Source organism: Lynx canadensis, chromosome D3 (genome assembly GCF_007474595.2).
Source record: "Lynx canadensis isolate LIC74 chromosome D3, mLynCan4.pri.v2, whole genome shotgun sequence".
Taxonomy (NCBI): Eukaryota; Metazoa; Chordata; class Mammalia; order Carnivora; family Felidae; genus Lynx; species Lynx canadensis.
This window is the reverse complement of record NC_044314.2, coordinates 65,600,005-65,609,267: the sequence shown is the minus strand read 5'-3', so window position 1 is coordinate 65,609,267 and position 9,263 is coordinate 65,600,005. Positions and strand designations below refer to the sequence as shown.

Below are 9,263 nucleotides of genomic sequence, written 5' to 3'. Positions count from 1 at the left end.
CAGGTGTGCTGTGTAAGTTCCAGGTCCTGTAAGCAATACATTTTTATTTTTCCAAAGTTTCCTGATGTTTATTGCTGAAAAGCATCTTACAATCATAAGAACCATAAAGGCTGGTCCATCCACAACACGGTTATTGATAGGCTAAGACTGGCACAAAACAACACAACAAGATGGATGACTGTTAAAAATATTACACTGAACTCACAATAAGCAGCCTGAGGTGATCTCTGAAAATGGTCCGCTATTCACTTGACCCAGAAAACTACAAAATCATGCAAATCAAGATGTTCAAATCTTCATGTTCTCTTTAAGACCATAGGGGCGCCTGGGTGGCTCAGTCGGTTAAGCGTCCGACTTTGGCTCAGGTCATGATCTCATCTCACATTTCATGGGTTCGAGACCCACATCGGACTCTGCTCTGAAAGCTCAGAGCCTGCAGCCTGCTTCAGATTCTGCGGTCCATCGCTCTCTGCCCCTCCCCCACTCATGCTCTGTCTCTCTCTCTCTCTCAGAAATAAATGAACATTAAAAAAAAAAATTAAGGGGCGCCTGGGTGGCGCAGTCGGTTAAGCGTCCGACTTCAGCCAGGTCACGATCTCGCGGTCCGTGAGTTCGAGCCCCGCGTCGGGCTCTGGGCTGATGGCTCAGAGCCTGGAGCCTGTTTCCGATTCTGTGTCTCCCTCTCTCTCTGCCCCTCCCCCGTTCATGCTCTGTCTCTCTCTGTCCCAAAAATAAATAAACGTTGAAAAAAAAATTAAAAAAAAAAAATTAAGAACGCACATGAAGGGCACCTGGCTGGCTCAGTCGGTGAAGTATGCAATTCTTTTTTTTTTTTTTTAGAAAAAAAAATTTTAAGTTATTCATTTGAGAGAGAGAGAGCGAGCACGGGTGCACATACACACGAGCAGGGGAGAGGCAGAGAGAGGGAGAGAGAGAATCCCATGCAGGGCAGAACCTAGCGCGGGTCTCAATCTCACACACTGTGAGATCATGACCTGAACCAAAATGAAGAGTTGGGTGCTTAACTGACTGAGCCACCCAGGTGCCCCTGCAACTCTTGATCTCAGGGCTGTAGGTTTAAGTCCCAGGTTGTATGTAGAGATTAGTTAAAAATAAAATCTTTAAAAAAAGAAAGAAAGAAAGAACACACGCGAAACTGCCCAGGCCATCAAGGGTATGCACACCTGAAAAGCCACCAAGTATCTGAAGACTGTCACTTTATAGAAGCAATGTGTGCCATTCTGTTACTACAATGGTGGAGTTGGTAGGTATGCCCAGGCCAAAGAGTGGGGCTGGACACAGAACCAGAGGCTCAAACAGAGCGCTCAATTTTTACTACACATGCTTAAAAATACTAAGAGTAATGCTGAACTTAAGGGTTTGGATGTAGATTCTCTGGTCATTGAGCAGCACATTCAGGTGAACAAAACTCCAAGATGCAGTGCAGAACTTACAGAGGTCATGTTTGGACTGACCCGTATATGAGCTCTTCCTGCCACACTGAGCCGATCTTTATTGAAAAGGAGCAGATTGTTCCTAAACCAGAAGAGGAGGTTGCATGGAAGAAAAAGATATCCCAGAAAAAACTGAAGAAACAAAACTTGTGGCCCGGGAGTAAATTCTGGATAAAATAAATGCAAATAAAAGTTTAAAAATATGTACTATACTAACCAAATGGCCCCTTATACAAGAATAGATCGTACTGTAGGAGTCCATTTCAATGAGCTTTCAGAGGAGGCAAAATTAATCTATGTTGAAAAACAGAGCAGTGGTTTCCTCTTGAGGGTGGGGAGGGGATGGTGACTATCTGAGAAGGAGCATAAAGCAAGTTTTTGGAGTTTTGGAAATATTCTATCTCTTGGTAGGGGTTTGCATAGTGCAGGGGTATACATTTGTCAAAACTCACAAAGTGGTACATTCAAGATCTGTATAATTCTCTATATATAAATGTTACCTTAAGTTTGCAATCAAATGTTGATTGCAAAATGTTGATCTAGTTAATGATATGCATGTTGAAGATTTTAGGTATGAAGTGTATTGATGTCTGTAACTTACTTTGGAATGCGTAAAACATCAGGTGGAGTAACCGATGCATGCATACATAGGTGACAAAGCAAAAACTTAATCCAAGGGGTGCCTGGGTGGCTCAGTTGGTTAAGCGTCTGACTTTAGCTCAGGTCATGACCTCACACTCCGTGAGTTCGAGCCCCACGTCGGGCTCTGTGCTGACAGCTCAGAGCCTGGAGCCCGCCTCACATTCTGTGTGTCTCCCCCTCTCTCTGCCCCTCCTCTGCTCATGCTCAGTCTCTCTCTGTCTCAAAAACAAATAAATAAAACATTAAAAAAATTAAAAAAAAAAAACCTTAATCCAAGAATCTAGGTAGTGAGGATATGGAGGTTCCCTGTACAAACCTTTCAAATTTTCTGGATGTTTGAAATTTTTCATAATGAAATATTGGGAAAAATAATATAAGTAAACTCAACAAAAACAAAATAACCCAATTTAAAAAATGAGCCAAGAACTTGAATAGATATTTCTTCCAAGGAGACATACAACCGGCCAAGAAGCACATGAAAAGACACTCATCGTTAATCATTAGGGAAATGCAATTCAGAACCACAAGATACCACTTTATATCCATTACAGTGACTATAAATTTTAAAACTGGAAAATGACAAATGTTGGCAAACATGCGGATAGATTGAAACCCGTGCGCTTTGCTAGTGGCAATGTAAGACAGCGCTGCTACCATGAAAAGACAATTTGGTGGTTTCTCAAACAGCTAAACCGAGAATTACCGTGATTCAGCAATTCCACTTCTAGGTACGTATCCCAGAGAACTGAAGACGGGGACTCAAGCAGATACTTGTACACCCACATTCACAGCAGCATTATTCACAATAGTCAGAAGGTGGAAGCAACCCAAATATCCACCTACAGATTTTAAAATGTGGCATATGCATTCAGTGGAACTCAGCCATAACCCTTAGTTGTCAGGCCCTGGGAGTAGGAGGAAATGTGGAGTTATTGTTTAATGAGTATAGGGCTTCTGTTTGGGATGATGGAAAGTGCCAGAAGTGAGAGTGACTATAGTTACACAACATTGTGAATATACTTAATGCCACAGAACTGTGCACTTAAAAATCATTACAGGGGCTCCTGGGTGGCTCAGTCAGTTAAGCAGCCGACTTCGGCTCAGGTCATGATCTCGCGGTCCGTGAGTTCAAGCCCCACGTCAGGCTCTGTGCTGACAGCTCAGAGCCTGGAGCCTGTTTCAGATTCTGTGTCTCCCTCTCTCTGACCCTCCCCTGTTCATGCTCTGTCTCTCCCTGTCTCAAAAATAAATAAAACATTAAAAAATTAAAAAAAATCATTTCAATGGTAAGCTCTAGGCTGTGTACATTTTACCACATTAGAAAAAATAATAATAATAGAAGAGCATGGGGCGCCTGGGTGGCTCAGTTGGTTGATCGGCAGACTCTTGATTTTGGCTCAGGTCATGATCTCAGGGTTGTGGGATCATGCTTAACATTCTCTATCTCTCTCCCTCTGCCCTTCCCCTGCTTGGTCTCTCTCTCCTCCCTTCAAATAAATAAATATATAAATACATACATACAAACATACATAAATAATAGAAGAGCAAAAGGCTGAGATCACTGGACCCAGGGAATGTCACAATCCTTTGCCCAATTTCCAGCCAGTTCTCAGGCTCAGACCTCATCTACTGAAGTCTCCTTCACATGGGTAAGGATCCAGAAACACCATGAAAAGTGTATCTATAGGAGTGATGTCTTAATCCTTCTGTGAAAGGATCTGGGTCCATTTACTCAGGTGGTTGCATACTGGAGAAAGGGAAAACCTAGATCATTAAAAGTTTTTTTAAATGTTTATTTATTTTTAGGAGGGGAGGAGGGTCAGAGAGAGAATTCCAAGCAGGCTCCATGCTGTCAGCACAGAGCCCAATGTAGGGCTCAATCCCATGACTCTGAGATCATGACCTGAGTCAAAATCAGGAGATGGACACTCAACTGATTGAGCCACTCAGGCACCTTGGAAAACCCAGATCATTTTACAGCAGGCTCCACATTAATACTGGTACCAGGGACCCAAGATACCATCATGGCCCCCCTGCTAGAATCGGGTGGAGGATAAGGTAACAAATGGAGAACTGGTTACTTTTCCAGGTTTTTTTTTTAAGTTTATTTACTGAACTCTCAAGATCCTGAGAACAAGAGTCACATGTCTTCTGACTGAGCCAACCAGGTGCCCCATCCAGTTTTTGAATATATATTTGCAATACACATATTTCACACTTGGCAGAACTTCCACAGTGGTTCTGATCTTTAGATTCAGATCTCTGTTGTAAGTGAAAGCTCCTGAACTACCTCCCCACAAAAATTAAAGAACCTAATGCTGCATCTTAAGAACAGCAGAGGTTAATGTCATGGCTAAAGACCTAAAGGATGCAGGGTGCTGATGTCTAGTAAAACCCGATTTAATTCGTTAGTCTGACCCTTGCAAAAACTGGATGGATCATATAGCACTCCTTCATGATAAAACACTCAAAAACAACTTGCAATAAAAGTGAACTTGCTCAGGGTGCCTAGGTGGTTCCGTTAGTTAAGCGTCCGACTTGAAGTCGGTGACTCAGGTCACGATCCCATGGTTTGTGAGTTCAAGCCCCACACTGGGCTCTCTGCTGTCAGCACAGACCCTGCTTTAGATCCTCTGTCTCCCTCTCTCTCTCTCTGCCCATCCCCTGTTCATTATCTCTCTCTCTCTCTCTCCCCCTCTCTCTCCCTCTTTCTCAAATAAGTAACTAAATTTAAAAAATGAATTTTCTCAATCTGATAAGGAGTGTCTGAAAAATCCACAACTAGCATACTTAATGATGGAGACAGAATCCTTTCTCTCTAAGATTAAGGGCAACATGAGAATGCCCAAGTTCACCACTTCTGTCCGACATTGTATTGGAAGTTGTAGTCAGAGCCATTAGGCAAGAAAATGAAGTACAATACATGAATATTGTATAAGAAGAAGTAAAAATGCTGTTCACAAATGACATGATCTTGTAGATAGAAAATCCAAAAGAATCCCCCAAAAACTATTCGAATTAATAAATGAGTCCAGTGGGTTGCAAGATACAAGATCAACGTACAAAAATCAATTGTGTTTTTATACACTTGCAGTGCACAATGGGAAAATAGAATTAAGACAACTATTCCATTTACAATAACGTCAAAAAGAATAAAATACTTAGGAATATTAGCGAAGAAGTGAAAACGAGATACTCTAAATATTATAAAGCAGTACTGAAATAATTTAAAGATCTAAATAAATCAAAACATCCCATGTTCACGGATCGGAAGGATTAATGTTGGTAAGTTGGCGACACTCCGCAAATTGGTCTAGGCTCAGTTGGTTGAGCCACCTACTTCGGCTCAGGTCATGCTCTCATGGCTCGTGAGTTCAAGCCCCACATTGGGCTCTGTGCTGACAGCTCGGAGCCTGGAGCCTGCTTCGGATTCTGTGTCTCCCCCTCTCTCTGCCCCTCCCCCATTTGCGCTCTGTCTCTCTGTCTTTCAAAAATAAATAAATATTAAAAAATTCTACCTGGTCCGTTTGCAGAAACTCATAGAGGTGGCTCTAAAAATCACACTGAAATTCATGGGAACCAGAATAACTAAAACAACACTGAAAAATAACAAAGTTAGAGAGCTCAACTTCCTGATCTCAAAATTGACTGTAAAGCTACAGTTATCAAGACAGTATGGTTTTGCCATAAGGATAGACATATAGATCAGTGGAGCAGAATTCAGAATCCAGGAATAAATCCTCACACTTATGGTCAATTAAATTTCAACCAGGGGGCAAAAACAATGCAATGGGCAAAAGAATAATCTTTTCAACAAATGATGCTGAGACAACTAGGTATCTACATGCAAAAGGATGAAGTTGACCTTTACCTCACATCATATATAAAAATTCACTCAAGGGGTGCCTACCTGGCTCGGTCAGTAGAGCATGTGACTCTTAATCTAGGGGTCATGAGTTCAAGCTCCATGTTGGGAGTAGAGATTACTTAAAAAATAAAATCATAAAAAAATTCACTCAACATCAATTAGTGTAAGAACTAAAACTGTAAAATGTATACTTTATAAAACCGCAAACCGTTGGGGTAAATCTTCATGCTCTAGGATTTGGAAATGATTTCTGAAAATGTTTATTTATTTTTTTGAGAAAGATAGAGCGCATGTGCATGCATGTAAGGGAGGAGCAAGAGAGAGAGGGAGAGAATCCCAAGCCTGACTTGATCCCACAAACCATAAGATCATGACCTGAGCCGAAATCAAGAGTTGGGCACTTAACCGGCTGAGCCACCTAGGCGCCCCAAGCCAATGGTTTCTTAGGTACAACACCAAAGCATTAAAAACAAACAAACAAACAAACAAACAAACAAACCAAAAAAAAAGCAGAGGAAAAAAATGTATTTATTCAAATTTCCAAATGTTATACTTCAAAGGACACCGTCAAGAAAGTGGAAAACTACCATAGAATGGGAGAAGATTTTGCAAATTTTATATCTGATAAGGACTTGTATCTTGAATATACAAAGAGCTCTTACAACCCAATGATGAAAAGATAAACCAAGTCTCTAGGACTCCAGTGGTCCTATGCTAGATGTTCCATGCTAGAACATTCCCTCAAAGTAAAGGACAAATTGTGCCCTGTACCTCCTATCACTAAGAAAGTACACACTGCAGGTTTCTTTGGGTTTGGGAGGCCTGACGTTCTGTACTTGGGAATACTGCCATGAGCGGTTTGTTGGCTCCACGCATGCCAGCTTTGCGCAGAGCGCAGAGCGGAAAGAGGTCTGCAGCAGGTCCAGGCTTTGGCACAAGCAGCTCTGTGCCTGGCCCAGGGGTCTGGCAGAGCCCATGGCGAATGCTATGGCAGAGAAAGTTTTCAAGTGGGGCCTCCGGCAGGTTCCAGTGAGAGAGCTTCGGTGCCAACTCTTAGGGTTCTCGAGTGAGACCATGCCACACGCCATTCACAAAACAGTTCCTGGAATGTTACTGGGCCCCAACAGGAAATGAGCATCTGACCTTGGGCTATTAAGTAACCACATGGTCAGGTGGCTCATCAGAGCTGAATGCTGTCAGAGGCACCAAGACTTTAAGGTACAATGGAGGTGCATTGCTAGGATCAGCTCTGAGCACATCTAGACACAGGTAAGCTGCACAAGCAAGTGACTGCCACCCCCTTGTGGCCCTGAATGACAGCAGTGAGGGGAAAGCCCTCCAAAGGGTAGAGCTTCTCCAGGGCACTGTATCATCCACGTAGTAAGGAGGGGAAAGTGTCTAGGAAAAGAAGATATGGAGCCCTGTTTGCCACAGTAAACAGTTGAGCTAGTAGCTTTGGGGGGGGGCGGACAGAGCAAGAAGAGAAGTTTAGAGACAAGGAAGTCTGGAGAAGAGCCACCTAGAGAACTAGTGTGACACGTGGCAGTTCTTCAATTGGTGGACCCAGGGGTCCAGGTGGGACACCCTGCTCCCTGGTACTCCCAGCGACCCCACTGGGAAATTTGTGTCCTCATCCTAGAAACTTTAGGTTAGGTTCTGGGTCTCTGAAGGGGGTAATCTCACCAGGAACACAGTATGAGTGGCACAAAACATACACTATGACAGCTACCAGGCCACTCTGGGCTCTTCATACCACCAAGCAAAAAGGCCCCCATGCTGGCAGGGGTACTGGATCCAGATCCTAGGAACAGGGATGTTTGATCTTCCCATCCACTGGATGTCCCCCTCCCCAGCTGTCACCGAATGGCCCATTACAGCCAGCACAACCTGAGGAGGGCATGGTACCCAGGGGCTCACGCCCCCAGGGATGAGCATCTGGGTCATCAGGTGAGGCACCCAGACCTTCAGAAGTGCTAAGTGCTCCTGGGAGAGGGGGAGCTAGAGAAGGTGGTGGGGGGGAGGGGCGGGAAACACATGGCACCTGGTTACAGGCTCAGGACTAACTCAAGCAGCAGGGACCACAGCCCATCCAATAGCTTTCCTTTCCTATATATGTACAGAAATTGTGCCCAACCAGAACCCTGGGGATCTAAATGCAATGAACTTAATGTGGGGCTGAGTGTGGCAGGGCTGGGGTAAGTGTTCCCAGTGTGAGCTGGTCACTTGCAGGTGACCCTTTCTCTGGAGCATTGGCCAGACGGGAGCCACCTTAGTGAGAGAGACTGTGCACCCTGACCTCACTGAAGGTGGTCTCAGACCCCACCGGGCTGCGATGGAACCAGGATCCCCCTCAGCATTTCACCCTCCCCTCCGCCTCCCTCAGGTGCTAGACAGAAAACTCCCCCCCCCGGTTCTTCTTCCCCACCGAAACCACTGACCTGTTCCCCAGACCTGTGGCCATTTTCAGTGTTATATAAATGGACTCGCCCAGTATGGAGCCTACTGAGACCCACTTCTCCCACTCAGCACAATCTTCTGACATGGCCCTGCACTGTTGCGTGTGTCACTCACTGCCACCCTGGGCCCCTCCCTGGTGTGGTGGACCGTGGCGTATTCATCCACTCACCAGCTGACGGGCATCTGAGTTGTTTCCAGGCTTTGGCAATGAGGAACAGAACTCCTCTAAACATTCACAGGACATCTTCTCAGCTGGACCATCTAACCCATAGGGGAGCTGTCCTACTTCCTGTGCTACTACAGGTGGCAATGTTGCTAGGTTTCTTGCCACTCCACACCAAGGTCTCCTTTCTTCCATCTTCCAGTACGATTTTTCTCACCTCCAAGACCCCACTGTCAGTCCCAGCAGGTCCTTCCTGCTCCCACCCGCTGTCCAGTCCCAAGGCCAATGCCATGTGACTTAGGGTTTGTATCGGCAGCATCCTATTCTGGTACCGAACCCATCTGGTCATCCAGAGCTACGCAACAGGCCACCTCAAACTCGGTGCTATGAACACATAACCCATCTCCTCTATCGTTAGCTTGGTTTGGACTCTCTTACGGCTACAGTGGATGGTAGCTGGGACGGGAGCCACCCCTAATGCTTCCTTGCTCACTCACGATGCTCCGTGCTAGCCATTGGCTGGCCCTTCAGCTGCAGCTCCTGGCCGGAATACCTCCGCATGTGCCTCTTCCTGGGGCTGCTGGTGGCTCCTCGCAGCACAGTGGCTGGCTTGAAGAGCAAGCATCCCAAGATGAGGGAGAGAGAGGAGCGGTATCACCTAGCTGTCCAATCTGGCCTC

At 45.1% G+C, this 9,263-nt stretch overlaps 1 pseudogene; it reads left to right on the top strand.

The window, feature by feature from the left end:
• Positions 1-233: 233 nt before the first annotated feature.
• Positions 234-1,655, top strand: LOC115528591 (annotated as a pseudogene).
• Positions 1,656-9,263: the final 7,608 nt, after the last annotated feature.